Source organism: Seriola aureovittata, chromosome 16 (genome assembly GCF_021018895.1).
Source record: "Seriola aureovittata isolate HTS-2021-v1 ecotype China chromosome 16, ASM2101889v1, whole genome shotgun sequence".
NCBI classification, from domain to species: domain Eukaryota; kingdom Metazoa; phylum Chordata; class Actinopteri; order Carangiformes; family Carangidae; genus Seriola; species Seriola aureovittata.
In genome coordinates this window covers 25,008,485-25,026,774 of record NC_079379.1, presented here as the reverse complement: position 1 = coordinate 25,026,774, position 18,290 = coordinate 25,008,485, and positions in this window count along the sequence as shown.

Sequence of the window (18,290 nt, the reverse complement as noted above, 5' to 3'; positions counted from 1 at the left end):
GTGGGCCGTGTTTCTGTGGGGGGCTGATGCAACATGTAACAAACAAATTGGTGGGCAGATGTAGTGACCCCCCCCCAGACAATGGCAGTGGAGGATCTCAACATCAGATTAAGCCTGGCTTTTCCTCACCGGGGTCAAAGGTCAAGTGGTCCATTGTCTCGGGGGGGGGGCATTAAACAACGTGCACGTCCTTTTCAGAAGAAGGGGGCAGCAATCAAGGGGGGGGGGGGCAGAGGGGAAGGAATGTGTGTGATGCTCAGGGAGGGGCCCGGCCATCACTCCCCCCACACAACAAGGTGAGATATAAAAAAGGGGCGGGGGTGTCTGAGGCAGCTGCTGAGGGCGGGGGGCAGGACAAAGGACTGGAATGTGGCGTCTCTATGGCGGCGAACGGAGGCGTTTCTGCTCTGGGTCTCTCTGTGGCAGATTGGCTGTGAGAGGGAGAGGAAATATTTGGCCTGGGGGGGGCAGGAGGGGGGGGGGCAGTAAATCAGCTGTTGTGATCAGAGTGCATCAGGAGGAAGAGGAAGGATGACAGTGACTGAGAGGAAAAAGAGGAAGAAGAGGAAGAAGAAATCTCCTGAAACTTTCCCCTGAACTTTTTCCAGTTTCCTTCATTTTCGTGCCTCGTTGTCTGTCCTGTCGTCCTGTCGTCCTGTCGGCCTGTCGTCCTGTCGGCCTGTCGTCCTGTCGTCCTGTCGTCCTGTCGGCCTGTCGTCCTGTCGTCCTGTCGTCCTGTCGTCCTGTCGGCCTGTCGGCCTGTCGTCCTGTCGGCCTGTCGTCCTGTCGTCCTGTCGGCCTGTCGTCCTGTCGTCCTGTCGTCCTGTCGGCCTGTCGTCCTGTCGTCCTGTCGTCCTGTCGTCCTGTCGTACTGTCGTCCTGTCGTACTGTCAGCCTGTCGTTCTGTCATCTTGTCATTCTCGAGAATTCTCTGACACATGAGGAAGTTACTGCTGCAATTAGTTTGGTCAACTTCAGGGCCTTTTGTCTGATTGTGACTGATGATTGATTGATGATTGATGATTGATTGATGATTGATTGATGATTGATGATTGATTGATGATTGATTGATGATTGATGATTGATGAATGATTGATGATTGATTAATGATTGACTATTTCTGGGTTAAAACCAGATTAAAGTTGGTTTAAAAAGTAAAAGCTGTTATTATCTATCATATCTAATTCATTATTTAAATGATTATATTTCCATATGAAGCAGGTCGTCGCTTCATGTTGAAGTTTGGTCTTTTAAATGGTTTGAAACTTCACTTACGCTGAACCGAACCACACACACAGTTTCAGTCTCTCTGGGATCATATACATTCTGATGAAAACAATACTTGGCAAAAAGTTCCCTAATTGCTGTTAATTACTGTAGTGTGTTTATTGTTAATTAATTTTAATCTAGTTCACAACATTATCTTGTATTCTATTAAACTCACAGAAGTTACCTGGCAGCTAGAGTGACCAGTAATGAGCTGTTAATACTTCACAATACAACAAGTTGTAGAGTGTTTGTTCAGTTAATCTTTGTTTTTTTACATTAGCACCTTTGAAAATGATTGTGAAGAGTTTTGATGTTCTGTTAATCCTAAATTCAAAAAATCCACCGTCAATTAGATTTTCTTTTTCACTTTTGAAATAAAACCAGAACCAGAGCTGCAGCAAAACTGATCATTAAATCAGGAACTTATTAACTAGTTCACTGTCTTTAAATCCTTTTAAGATCCGTCCTCAGGACAATAAAAGTCAATAATACACTCAGGTGTCAGTTTATTAGGAACACCCAGTTAAAACTAACAGTCTGGTACAACAGTGCTGCCGTAACTCCTCGAACTGTTTCAGAGATGTTGATTCAACTTTATGATCATTTCAGATACATTTTTGTCATGCTATTGAATTATATTATATTTCTGTGTTTCTGTTATTTAGTCTAAAATGAAGTTTGGACAAAATAATAGAAACACCAGTTTAAATGTAAAAGAAGCTGAGATCTGCTGTAAAAGATGAAATAATTCAATCATACCTAAACTTTGGATTCAGCGCTGTTAATATAAGTATGATGCACTCCACCTGTAAAGTTAGTCACCAGCGACACCTATTGTTTAGATGGTTCAGAATCAAACAACAGAAACTGACATCTGGTATTCACTGCGAGCTGGAATGCTTCTGCCTGCTGACACTGATCCACTAACATATTTACCACCACGAGTCATGTGTTGAATTCAGAGAGGAAAGTTTGGAAATGTGCTCGTTCACTTTCTCAGCGAGAGTCTGATGAGAGGCGTAAAGACCGGAAACACAGGAAGAGCCAAAATCTCTGAATCCAGAGGTTAGAAAACTCATCCTGCTCTCAGCAAGAAAGTGAATATTTGTTTTTTATTTAATTATATTTTTCCATAAAATAAATAAATAAATAAGAAGAAGTATTATTATTTCCTGTATGAGAACATCATTGATCTTTCTGACTGTGTCATCTGATACAGACCTGGAGGAGAAGGATTACACAGCTGAGTGAGAGTCAAGTGATGGAGGAGGAGGAGGAGGAAGCAGCTCATGTCATCTTCCCAGACAGGTGTGTCCTCTGCGGGTCAGTGCTGCAGGTAAACAGTGTCTGATTGAATGTCACTTGGAAAACAGAAAAACCACTTAACCCTCTGAGGTCGAAAGGTATTTTCTCAATTTTTAAACATTCTTTTAAATTGACCTTTTTAAAATGTACTTGCATAAGATAATATAACATGATACCCAAGTGTTTTATATCAGGTCCCTTTCGTCTCAGATCACTGTGTAAACAGATCATTTTCCCCAAATGCCGAAAAACTGAAGCCTGATTTTTGCACTTCTTCAAATCTCTTATGAAAACAAACCTTTACTGACGTGGATGAGTTGAAATATGTTTATCAAAGTCTCAGCTTCCTAAAAAAAGCACAATGAGTAAATGAGTAAAATAGTAGATACATGTATAATAAAATATATAAAATGTATAATAAATGAAACCAACTGAACCAAATGTTAGAGACCTGTGTACTGGCCTTCTAGCTCCGGCTGTGAGTCAAATGATCTTGCAAGAATATGAACCAGAGATTGGAGAGTCGACAGATTCAAACATGTATTATCACAAAGACATTAATAAAGACCTCAGAGGGTTAACAATGAGGTTTATAAATCCAAATAGACTTTTCATGTCAAAGGTAACTGACATGTTGTGAGCCAACAGGAAGACGTTGTGTTGTCTTTGTTCTGGATTAACTGTTGATTTGTGAGAAATTAATTGCTGCCTTTGTATCAACTCGTGTCCCAGTCAAGCATCAACCTCCGAGGTTGAAACATGAAGCATCAACACTGAAGAACCAGCAGCTGCAGTTCCTCTAACGACCACTAGAGTCTGGCTCCAACAGTGAGTCAGTCCCCATAGACTCCCATGTTAAAATGTCCAACTTTACAGCAGAAATAAACATGTTTACAGCCTGGTACAAAAACTGTTTGGTCTCTGGAGCTAATTTCCTCCTTCATGACACCTGTTTATATAACTCACCTGTTTACATTTTATTAAGTACTAAAATTATGGAGGATTGAGGGCGTGGACTCTTTGAGTGACAGGTGGGTGAAACAATGTCATGCACCGAAGTCTCGGCTCCACACATGCCCCGCCTCTTTGACCATATTTGGATTAGCTGGAAGTTAAGGGCGGAGTCAGACACTGCCAAGATGGTGACGGTGGAGCAGCTCACTCTGAGCTACAGAAACCTGTGGGTGAGGTCACAGAGGCGACGTCCATCTTTATTTACAGTCCGTGTTCCCAGTATGTTTGCCACAACACTAACACACTCTCGAGGTCCCCACTTTGACAGGTAGACATCAGCGTGGGTGGCAAGTCTCCTCAACAGTTTTTAAAAGAAAATGACAAAGGCAGTTTTGCATTTATATTATGAAACAACAGAAATAAATTTTAATTTTATTTATATTTTGAAAATGCTTAGAAACACTGGTCTTCACTTGGTGGGTGTAGAGGGACAGTCCACTGATGGGGGGGTAGGACTGTCTGAGTGTATGAGTGTCAGCTCCCTCCTCTTCTCTCCTCTTCTGTACTGTTCTTTTCTTCTTCTCTCCTTTTCTTCTCATCTCTTCTTCTCCTCCTCTCTCCTCTCCTCTCTCCTCCTCTCTCCTCCTCTTACTGTTACACACAGATCTAAATGATGAGGACACACAGAACACACACATGTTTGTAATATCTCTCTAATATGAACTCCCTCAGCCGGACACACCTGGCTCTGATTTGTCTGAGATAGAGCATGTAGCGTGTGCACTTGACATCAGTTTTTATGTGTGCAGAAAGATACTTAAAGGAAAGAGAGAGGAGGAGGAGGCGGAGGAGGGGGGAGGGGAGGGTAAGTAAAAACAGAGCAACTGTCGCTCACATGCCTGACACAGAATGATAATCAGGGCCCGCGCTACGTTTGTACATGAGCAGCTTTGGTTTTGGGTGACAGCGCTGGTCGTGTTGTTTTACAGTCAGTCTGCAGTTGGAAATAAAAACCAGACGGGGTGGGCTCTGCCGCCAGAATCAGCCTCCCCACCCACCCCTGGTAATTAAAAGTGCCTGCTGAGAGCTCTTTACAACACGCAGCCAGATCACTGATCATCACTGGCTGATCACTTCAAAAGGAAATGACACAGGACACAGGGGGAGACGCTAGTGAGTCGATTTCCCAAAAAAGATCAGAGGCAGATCATTGGCTGCTTGATTACCTGCAGATTGTCTGTTCTCTCTCCACCACCCCCCCCCCCCCACCCACGCAGGGACAGATTCACCGAAACACTCTCATTTATAAAATTCTCCCCCCCTGATAAAATCTCATAAATGTGAACAATTTTATTCCGATGCAACACACCACATCGCTCACTCTGATGTGACATTAGAGTTTTATTTCAGTCACATAAAGTGACACTCGTAACTTTTTCTGAACAGCACCCACTGTGGCCACAAGTCGTAATTACAGGATACAGACACGTTAAATTTGTGTTAATTTCTCTCAAGGTTAAAGTTCCTTTAACTTTCCATCAGTCTCATACCTGTCAAATATCAAGCTAGCAGCCTCTTAGCTTAGGTTAGCACAATGACTGGAAACAGAGGGAAAGAACTAGCCAAAGGTAACAGCATCCTCCTATAAGAATCTACCTAAACCAGCGTCATCAAACTGAAACGAGTTTGTTTTACAGGATCCCTGAAACGTCAACCTTTTTGAGATGAAAGATTTTTTTTTACAAGAGACGACCGGTATTTTATGATCTCTTATTATGTGGGAGTAAAATCTTAATCTGCAACCCTCAGATGAAAGTAGTAGGGTAAAGAATATCCTGTATATTTCATAGAAAATCCATAGTGATAAAAACTTAACTGTCTCCATGACATGTAAGCAAACTCAGAACTTGAATTTTTATGCCTTACTATACTATGACTTTTTTATACTTTACTGTACTATGACTTTTTATGCCTTATTATGCTATGACTTTTTATACCTGACAATATAATGACTTTTTATGCCTTACTAAACTATGACCTTTTTATGCCTTACTATACTATGACTTTTTATGCCTTACTATACTATGACTTTTTCTACCTGACAATATTATGACTTTTTATACCTTACAATTCTATAACTTTTTATGTTGTAATATACTATTGTGTTTATATGCCTTAATATACTATGACTTTTTATGCTTTACTATACTATGACTTTCTATGCCTTACTATACTATGAATTCTTATGCCTTACTATACTATGAATTTTTTTGTCTTATTATACTATGACATTTTATGCTGTAATATGCTATTGTATTTTTATGCCTTAATATACTATTACATTTTATGCCGTAATATGCTATTGTGTTTTAATGCCTTAATATACTATAACATTTATGTCTTATTATACTATGACTTTTTATGCCGTAATATGCTATGACTTTTTATGCCGTAATATGCTATGACTTTTTCTGCTGTAATATACTATTGCGATTGTCTGCCTTAATAAACTATAACATTTTTTGCCTTAATATACTGTTACATTTTATACCTTACTATATTTCGACTTTTTATGCCATAGTATACTCTTGTGTTTTTATGCCTTAATATGTTATAACCTTTGTGCCTTACTATACTATGACTTTTTTTTTTTACCTTACTGTACTATGACCTTTTATGCTGTTATATACTATTGTGATTGCCTTAATAAACTATAACAGTTTATGCCTGTGCCATAATATACTATTTTGTTTTTATGCCTTACTATAGTATAACATTTTATGCCTTATTATACTATGACTTTTGATGCCTTACTATGCTATAACTTTTTCTACCTGACAATATTATGACTTTTTCTACCATAATATACTATTGTGTTTTTATGCCTTACTATACTATGATTTTTTATGCCTTACTATACTATGACTTTTTATGCCATAATATACTATAACATTTTATACCTGACAATATTATGACTTTTTATACCTGACAATATTATGACTTTTTATACCATACTATACTATGACTTTTTTTTCTTACCATACTATGACTTTTTTATGTCTTACTATACTATGAATTTTTCATACCTTACTATACTATGACTTTATATGGCTTAATATACTATGACTTTTTATACCTTACTATACTATGACTTTTTTATGCCTTACTATACTATGACCTTTTTTGTCTCACCATACTATGACTTTTTTTGTCTTACTATACTATGACTTTTTTTGTCTTACCATACTATGACTTTTTCTACCTGACAATATTATGACTTTTTATACCATAATATACTATTGTGTTTTTATGCCTTACTATACTATGACTTTTTATGCCATAATATACTATAACATTTTATACCTGACAATATTATGACTTTTTATAGCTTACTGTACTATAACTTTTTATGCTGTAATATACTATTGTGTTTATATGCCTTAAAATGCTATGACTTTTTATGCCTTACTATACTATGACTTTTTTTGTCTTACTATACTATGATGTTTTTATGACTTTTTATGCCTTACTATACTATGACGTTTTTATGACTTTTTATGCCTTACTATACTATGACCTTTTTTGTCTTACCATACTATGACTTTTTCTACCTGCTAATATTATGACTTTTTATACCATAATATACTATTGTGTTTTTATGCCTTACTATAATATGACTTTTTATGCCTTACTATACTATGACTTTATGCCATAATATACTATAACATTTTATACTTGACAATATTATGACTTTTTATACCATAATATACTATGACTTTTTATACCTGACAATATTATGACTTTTAATGTATTTTTTTTTTGGAGTTTTTGTACCTTTATTGATAGAGCAGTGGAGAGAGACAGGAAATGGGGAGGCAGAGAGAGGGGGAATGACATGCAGGAAAGGGCTTGTCCGATGCGGATGCTCAAACAACTGAGCTATACGACAACCCATATCATGAATTTTTATACCTCACTATACTATGACTTTTTTTTGCCTTACTATACTATGACTTTTTATGAGTTTTTATGCCTTACTATACTATGACTTTTTATGCCTTACTATACTATGACTTTTTATGCCTTACTATACTATGACGTTTTTATGCCTTACTATACTATGACCTTTTATGCCTTACTATACTATGACTTTTCATGCCTTACTGTACTATGACTTTTTATGCCTTACTATACTATGACTTTTTATGCCTTACTATACTATGACTTTTTATGCCTTACTATACTATGATGTTTTTATGACTTTTTATGCCCTACTATACTATGACGTTTTTATGAGTTTTTATGCCTTGCTATACTATGACTTTTTATGACTTTTTATGCCTTACTATACTATGACTTTTTATGACTTTTTATGCCTTACTATACTATGACTTTTTATACGTTACTATACTATGACGTTTTTATGCCTTACTATACTATGACGTTTTTATGACTTTTTATGCCTTACTATACTATGACGTTTTTATGACTTTTTATGCCTTACTATACTATGACTTTTTATGCCTTACTATACTATGACGTTTTTATGACTTTTTATGCCTTACTATACTATGACTTTTTATGCCTTACTATACTATGACGTTTTTATGACTTTTTATGCCTTACTATACTATGACTTTTTATGCCTTAATATACTATGACTTTTTATGACTTTTTATGCCCTACTATACTATGACTTTTTATGCCTTACTATACTATGACTTTTTATGACTTTTTATGCCTTACTATACTATGACTTTTTATGACTTTTTATGCCTTACTATACTATGACTTTTTATACCTTACTATACTATGACGTTTTATGCCTTACTATACTATGACGTTTTTATGACTTTTTATGCCTTACTATACTATGACGTTTTTATGACTTTTTATGCCTTACTATACTATGACTTTTTATGCCTTACTATACTATGACGTTTTTATGACTTTTTATGCCTTACTATACTATGACTTTTTATGCCTTACTATACTATGACGTTTTTATGACTTTTTATGCCTTACTATACTATGACTTTTTATGCCTTAATATACTATGACTTTTTATGACTTTTTATGCCCTACTATACTATGACTTTTTATGCCTTACTATACTATGACTTTTTATGACTTTTTATGCCCTACTATACTATGACTTTTTATGACTTTTTATGCCTTACTATACCATGACTTTTTATACCTTACTATACTATGACGTTTTTATACCTTACTATACAATGACTTTTTATGCCTTACTATACTATGACTTTTTTATGACTTTTTATGCCTTACTATACTATGACTTTTTATACCTTACCTATGACTTTTTATGCCTTACTATACTATGACTTTTTTATGACTTTTTATGCCTTACTATACTATGACGTTTTTATGACTTTTTATGCCTTACTATATTATGACGTTTTATGCCTTACTATACTATGACATTTTTATGACTTTTTTTGCCTTACTATACTATGACTTTTTTATGACTTTTTATGCCTTACTATACTATGACATTTTTATGACTTTTTATGCCTTACTATACTATGACGTTTTTATGACGTTTTATGCCTTACTATACTATGACTTTTTATGCCTTACTATACTATGACGTTTAATGCCTTACTATACTATGACATTTTTATGACTTTTTATGCCTTACTATACTATGACTTTTCATGCCTTACTATACTATGACTTTTTTATGACTTTTTATGCCTTACTATACTATGACATTTTTATGACTTTTTATGCCTTACTATACTATGACATTTTTATGACTTTTTATGCCTTACTATACTATGACGTTTTTATACCTTACTATACTATGACTTTTTATGCTTTACTATACTATGACGTTTTAATGACTTTTTATGCCTTACTATACTATGACGTTTTTATGACTTTTTATGCCTTACTATACTATGACTTTTTATACCTTACTATACTATGACTTTTTATGCCTTACTATACTATGACGTTTTTATGACTTTTCATGCCTTACTGTACTATGACTTTTTTTGTCTTACTATACTATGACGTTTTATGCCTTACTATACTATGACATTTTTATGACTTTTTATGCCTTACTATACTATGACATTTTTATGACTTTTTATGCCTTACTATACTATGACTTTTTATGCCTTACTATACTATGACGTTTTATGCCTTACTATACTATGACTTTTCATGCCTTACTGTACTATGACTTTTTATGCTTTACTATACTATGACGTTTTAATGACTTTTTATGCCTTACTATACTATGACGTTTTTATGACTTTTTATGCCTTACTATACTATGACTTTTTATGCCTTACTATACTATGACGTTTTTATGACTTATTATACCTTACTATACTATGACGTTTTTATGACTTTTTATGCCTTACTATACTATGACTTTTCATGCCTTACTGTACTATGACTTTTTATGCTTTACTATACTATGACGTTTTAATGACTTTTTATGCCTTACTATACTATGACGTTTTTATGACTTTTTATGCCTTACTATACTATGACGTTTTATGCCTTACTATACGATGACGTTTTAATGACTTTTTATGCCTTACTATACTATGACGTTTTTATGACTTTTTATGCCTTACTGTACTATGACTTTTTATGACTTTTTATGCCTTACTATACTATGACGTTTTATGCCTTACTATACTATGACGTTTTTATGACTTTTTATGCCTTACTATACTATGACTTTTTATGCCTTACTATACTATGACGTTTTTATGACTTTTTATACCTTACTATACTATGACGTTTTTATGACTTTTTATGCCTTACTATACTATGACTATCTTTGCCTTACTATACTATTACCTTTTTTAATGACTTTTTATGCCTTACTACACTATGACTTTTTATGCCTTACTATACTATGATTTTTTATGCCTTACTATACTATGACGTTTTTATGACTTTTTATGCCTTACTATACTATGACTTTTTATGCCTTACTATACTATGACTTTTTATGCCTTACTATACTATGACGTTTTATGCCTTACTATACTATGACTTTTCATGCCTTACTATACTATGACATTTTTATGACTTTTTATGCCCTACTATACTATGACTTTTTTATGACTTTTTATGCCTTACTATACTATGACGTTTTTATGACTTTTTATGCCTTACTATACTATGACGTTTTTATGACTTTTTATGCCTTACTATATTATGACGTTTTATGCCTTACTATACTATGACATTTTTATGACTTTTTTTGCCTTACTATACTATGACTTTTTTATGACTTTTTATGCCTTACTATACTATGACGTTTTATGCCTTACTATACTATGACATTTTTATGACATTTTTTGTGCCTTACTATACTATGACTTTTCATGCCTTACTGTACTATGACTTTTTATGCTTTACTATACTATGACGTTTTTATGACTTTTTATGCCTTACTATACTATGACTTTCTATGCCTTACTATACTATGACGTTTTTATGACTTTTTATGCCTTACTATACTATGACTTTTTATACCTTACTATACTATGACTTTTTATGCCTTACTATACTATGACGTTTTTATGACTTTTCATGCCTTACTGTACTATGACTTTTTTTGTCTTACTATACTATGATTTTTTATGCCTTACTATACTATGACTTTTTTTGCCTTACTATACTATGACTTTTTTATGACTTTTTATGCCTTACTATACTATGACTTTTTTTGCCTTACTATACTATGACTTTTTTATGACTTTTTATGCCTTACTATACTATGACGTTTTTATGACTTTTTATGCCTTACTATATTATGACGTTTTATGCCTTACTATACTATGACATTTTTATGACTTTTTTTGCCTTACTATACTATGACTTTTTTATGACTTTTTATGCCTTACTATACTATGACTTTTTTATGACTTTTTATGCCTTACTATACTATGACTTTTTATGCCTTACTATACTATGACGTTTTATGCCTTACTATACTATGACATTTTTATGACTTTTTATGCCTTACTATACTATGACTTTTCATGCCTTACTGTACTATGACTTTTTATGCTTTACTATACTATGACGTTTTAATGACTTTTTATGCCTTACTATACTATGACGTTTTTATGACTTTTTATGCCTTACTATACTATGACTTTTTATGCCTTACTATACTATGACGTTTTTATGACTTTTTATACCTTACTATACTATGACGTTTTTTGGACTTTTTATGCCTTACTATAATATGTTTTTCTATACCTTACTATACTATGACGTTTTTATGACTTTTTATGCCTTACTATACTATGACTTTTTATACCTTACTATACTATGACGTTTTAATGACTTTTTATGCCCTACTATACTATGACTTTTTATGACTTTTTATGCCTTACTATACTATGACTTTTTATGCCTTACTATACTATGACTTTCTATGCCTTACTATACTATGACGTTTTTATGACTTTTTATGACTTTTTATGCTTTACTATACTATGACGTTTTTATGACTTTTTATGCCTTACTATACTATGACTTTTTATACCTTATTATACTATGACTTTTTATGCCTTACTATACTATGACGTTTTTATGACCTTTCATGCCTTACTGTACTATGACTTTTTTTGTCTTACTATACTATGATTTTTTATGCCTTACTATACTATGACTTTTTTTGCCTTACTATACTTTGACTTTTTATGACTTTTTATGCCTTACTATACTATGACTTTTTTTGCCTTACTATACTATGACTTTTTATGACTTTTTATGCCTTACTATACTATGACGTTTTTATGACTTTTTATGCCTTACTATATTATGACGTTTTATGCCTTACTATACTATGACATTTTTATGACTTTTTTTGCCTTACTATACTATGACTTTTTATGACTTTTTATGCCTTACTATACTATGACGTTTTTATGACTTTTTATGCCTTACTATACTATGACTTTTTATGCCTTACTATACTATGACTTTTTATGACTTTTTATGCCTTACTATACTATGACGTTTTTTTGACTTTTTATGCCTTACTATACTATGACATTTTTATGACTTTTTATGCCTTACTATACTATGACGTTTTTATGACTTTTTATGCCTTATATACTATGACTTTTTTTGCCTTACTATACTATGACTTTTTATGACTTTTTATGCCTTACTATACTATGACGTTTTTATGACTTTTTATGCCTTACTATATTATGACGTTTTATGCCTTACTATACTATGACATTTTTATGACTTTTTTTGCCTTACTATACTATGACTTTTTTATGACTTTTTATGCCTTACTATACTATGACGTTTTTATGACTTTTTATGCCTTACTATATTATGACGTTTTATGCCTTACTATACTATGACATTTTTATGACTTTTTTTGCCTTACTATACTATGACTTTTTATGACTTTTTATGCCTTACTATACTATGACATTTTTATGACTTTTTATGCCTTACTATACTATGACGTTTTTATGACTTTTTATGCCTTATTATACTATGACTTTTTATGCCTTACTATACTATGATGTTTTATGCCTTACTATACTATGACATTTTTATGACTTTTTATGCCTTACTATACTATGACTTTTTATGCCTTACTATACTATGACGTTTTATGCCTTACTATACTATGACTTTTCATGCCTTACTGTACTATGACTTTTTATGCCTTACTATACTATGACTTTTTATGCCTTACTATACTATGACGTTTTATGCCTTACTATACTATGACTTTTCATGCCTTACTGTACTATGACTTTTTATGCTTTACTATACTATGACGTTTTAATGACTTTTTATGCCTTACTATACTATGTCGTTTTTATGACTTTTTTATGCTTACTATACTTTGACTTTTTATGCCTTACTTACTATGACTTTTTATGCCTTACTATATTATGACGTTTTTATACCTTACTATACTATGACGTTTTTATGACTTTTTATGCCTTACTATACTATGACTTTTTATGCCTTACTATACTATGACGTTTTTATGACTTTTTATACCTTACTATACTATGACGTTTTTATGACTTTTTATGCCTTACTATACTATGACTTTTCATGCCTTACTGTACTATGACTTTTTATGCTTTACTATACTATGACGTTTTCATGACTTTTTATGCCTTACTATACTATGACTTTTTATGCCTTACTATACTATGACGTTTTATGCCTTACTATACTATGACTTTTCATGCCTTACTGTACTATGACTTTTTATGCCTTACTATACTATGACATTTTTATGACTTTTTATGCCTTACTATACTATGACGTTTTTATGACTTTTTATGCCTTATTATACTATGACTTTTTATGCCTTACTATACTATGACTTTTTATGCCTTACTATACTATGACATTTTTATGACTTTTTATGCCTTACTATACTATGACTTTTTATGCCTTACTATACTATGACGTTTTTATGCCTTACTATACTATGACTTTTCATGCCTTACTGTACTATGACTTTTTATGCTTTACTATACTATGACGTTTTAATGACTTTTTATGCCTTACTATACTATGTCGTTTTTATGACTTTTTATGCCTTACTATACTATGACTTTTTATGCCTTACTATACTATGACGTTTTTATGCCTTACTATACTATGACTTTTCATGCCTTACTGTACTGACTTTTTATGCCTTACTATGCTATGACATTTTTATGACTTTTTATCCCTTACTATACTATGACTTTTTATGCCTTACTATACTATGACGTTTTTATGACTTTTTATGCCTTACTATATTATGAAGTTTTTATGACTTTTTATACGTTACTATACTATGACGTTTTTATGCCTTACTATACTATGACGTTTTTATGACTTTTTATGCCTTACTATACTATGACGTTTTTATGACTTTTTATGCCTTACTATACTATGACATTTTTATGACTTTTTATGCCTTACTATACTATGACTTTTTATGCCTTACTATACTATGACGTTTTTATGACTTTTTATGCCTTACTATATTATGAAGTTTTTATGACTTTTTATACGTTACTATACTATGACGTTTTTATGCCTTACTATACTATGACGTTTTTATGACTTTTTATGCCTTACTATACTATGACGTTTTTATGACTTTTTATGCCTTACTATACTATGACGTTTTTATGACTTTTTATGCCTTACTATACTATGACTTTTTATGCCTTACTATACTATGACGTTTTTATGACTTTTTATGCCTTACTATACTATGACTTTTTATGCCTTAATATACTATGACTTTTAATGACTTTTTATGCCCTACTATACTATGACTTTTTATGCCTTACTATACTATGACTTTTTATGACTTTTTATGCCCTACTATACTATGACTTTTTATGACTTTTTATGCCTTACTATACTATGACTTTTTATAACTTACTATACTATGACGTTTTTATACCTTACTATACTATGACTTTTTTTGCCTTACTATACTATGACGTTTTTATGCCTTACTATACTATGACTTTTTATGCCTTACTATACTATGACGTTTTTATGACTTTTCATGCCTTACTATACTATGACTTTTTATGACTTTTTATGCCTTACTGTACTATGACTTTTTATACCTTACTATACTATGACTTTTTATACCTTACTATACTATGACGTTTTTATACCTTACTATACTATGACTTTTTTTGCCTTACTATACTATGACGTTTTTATGACTTACTATACGATGACTTTTTATGCCTTACTATACTATGACTTTTTATACCTTACTATACTATGACTTTTTTATGACTTTTTATGCCTTACTATACTATGACTTTTTATACCTTACTATACTATGACTTTTTATGCCTTACTATACTATGACGTTTTTATGACTTTTCATGCCTTACTGTACTATGACTTTTTTTGTCTTACTATACTATGATTTTTTATGCCTTACTATACTATGACTTTTTTTGCCTTACTATACTATGACGTTTTTATGACTTTTTATGCCTTACTATACTATGACGTTTTTATTACTTTTTATGCCTTACTATACTATGACGTTTTTATGACTTTTTATGCCTTACTATACTATGACGTTTTATGCCTTACTATACTATGACATTTTTATGACTTTTTTTGCCTTACTATACTATGACTTTTTTATGACTTTTTATGCCTTACTATACTATGACATTTTTATGACTTTTTATGCCTTACTATACTATGACGTTTTTATGACTTTTTATGCCTTACTATACTATGACTTTTTATGCCTTACTATACTATGACGTTTTTATGACTTTTTATGCCTTACTATACTATGACTTTCTATGCCTTACTATACTATTACGTTTTTATGACCTTTTATGCCTTACTATACTATGACTTTTTATGCCTTACTATACTATGACGTTTTTATGACTTTTTATGCCTTACTATACTATGACTTTTTATGCCTTACTATACTATGACTTTTTATGCCTTACTATACTATGACTTTTCATGCCTTACTGTACTATGACTTTTTATGCCTTACTATACTATGACTTTTTACTCTTACTATACTATGACTTTTTATGCCTTACTACACTATGACGTTTTTATGACTTTTTATGCCTTACTATACTATGACTTTTTATGCCTTACTATACTATGACTTTTTATGACTTTTTATGCCCTACTACACTATGACTTTTTATGCCTTACTATACTATGACGTTTTTATGACTTTTTATGCCTTACTATACTATGACTTTTTATGCCTTACTATACTATGACTTTTCATGCCTTACTATACTATGACGTTTTTATGACTTTTTATGCCTTACTATACTATGACTTTTTATGCCTTACTATACTATGACTTTTCTTGACTTTTTATGCCCTACTATACTATGACGTTTTTATGAGTTTTTATGCCTTACTATACTATGACGTTTTATGCCTTACTATACTATGACGTTTTTATGACTTTTTATGCCTTACTACACTATGACGTTTTTATGACTTTTTATGCCTTACTATACTATGACGTTTTTATGCCTTACTATACTATGACGTTTTCATGACTTTTTATGCCTTACTATACTATGACTTTTCATGCCTTACTATACTATGACGTTTTTATGACTTTTTATCCCCTACTATACTATGACTTTTTATACCTTACTATACTATGACGTTTTTATGACTTTTCATGCCTTACTATACTATGACGTTTTTATGACTTTTTATCCCCTACTATACTATGACTTTTTATACCTTACTATACTATGACGTTTTTATGACTTTTCATGCCTTACTATACTATGACTTTTTTATGACTTTTTATGCCTTACTATACTATGACATTTTTATGACTTTTTATGCCTTACTATACTATGACGTTTTTATGACTTTTTATGCCTTACTATACTATGACTTTTTATGCCTCACTATACTATGACGTTTTATGCCTTATTATACTATGACATTTTTATGACTTTTTATGCCTTACTAAAGTATGACTTATCATGCCTTACTGTACTATGATTTTTTATGCTTTACTATACTATGACGTTTTATGCCTTACTATACTATGACTTTTTATGCCTTACTATACTATGACTTTTTATGCCCTACTATACTATGACTTTTTATGACTTTTTATGCCCTACTATACTGACTTTTTATGCCTTACTATACTATGACTTTTAATGACTTTTTATGCCTTACTATACTATGACGTTTTTATGACTTTTTATGCCTTACTATACTATGACTTTTTATGCCTTACTATACTATGACGTTTTTATGACTTTTTATGCCTTACTATACTATGACTTTTTATGCCTTACTATACTATGACTTTTCATGACTTTTTATGCCTTACTATACTATGACGTTTTTATGAGTTTTTATGCCTTACTATATTATGAAGTTTTTATGACTTTTTATGCCTTACTATACTATGACTTTTTATGCCTTACTATACTATGACGTTTTTATGACTTTTTATGCCTTACTATACTATGACGTTTTTATGACTTTTTATGCCTTACTATACTATGACGTTTTTATGACTTACTATACTATGACGTTTTCATGACTTTTTATGCCTTACTATACTATGACTTTTCATGCCTTACTATACTATGACGTTTTTATGACTTTTTATGCGCTACTATACTATGACGTTTTCATGACTTTTTATGCCTTACTATACTATGACGTTTTCATGACTTTTTATGCCTTACTATACTATGATATTTTTATGACTTTTTATGCCATACTATACTATGACGTTTTTATGGCTTTTTATGCCTTACTATACTATGATGTTTTTATGACTTTTTATGCCTTACTATACTATGACTTTTTATGCCTTAATATACTATGACTTTTTATTACTTTTTATGCTCTACTATACTATGACTTTTTATGCCTTACTATACTATGACTTTTTATGACTTTTTATGCCCTACTATACTATGACTTTTTATGACTTTTTATGCCTTACTATACTATGACTTTTTATACCTTACTATACTATGACGTTTTTATGACTTTTCATGCCTTACTGTACTATGACTTTTTTTGTCTTACCATACTATGACTTTTTCTACCTGACAATATTATGACTTTTTATACCATAATATACTATTGTGTTTTTATGCCTTACTATACTATGACTTTTTATGCCTTACTATACTATGAATTTTTATGCTTTACTATACTATGAATTTTTCTACCTGACAATATTATGACTTTTT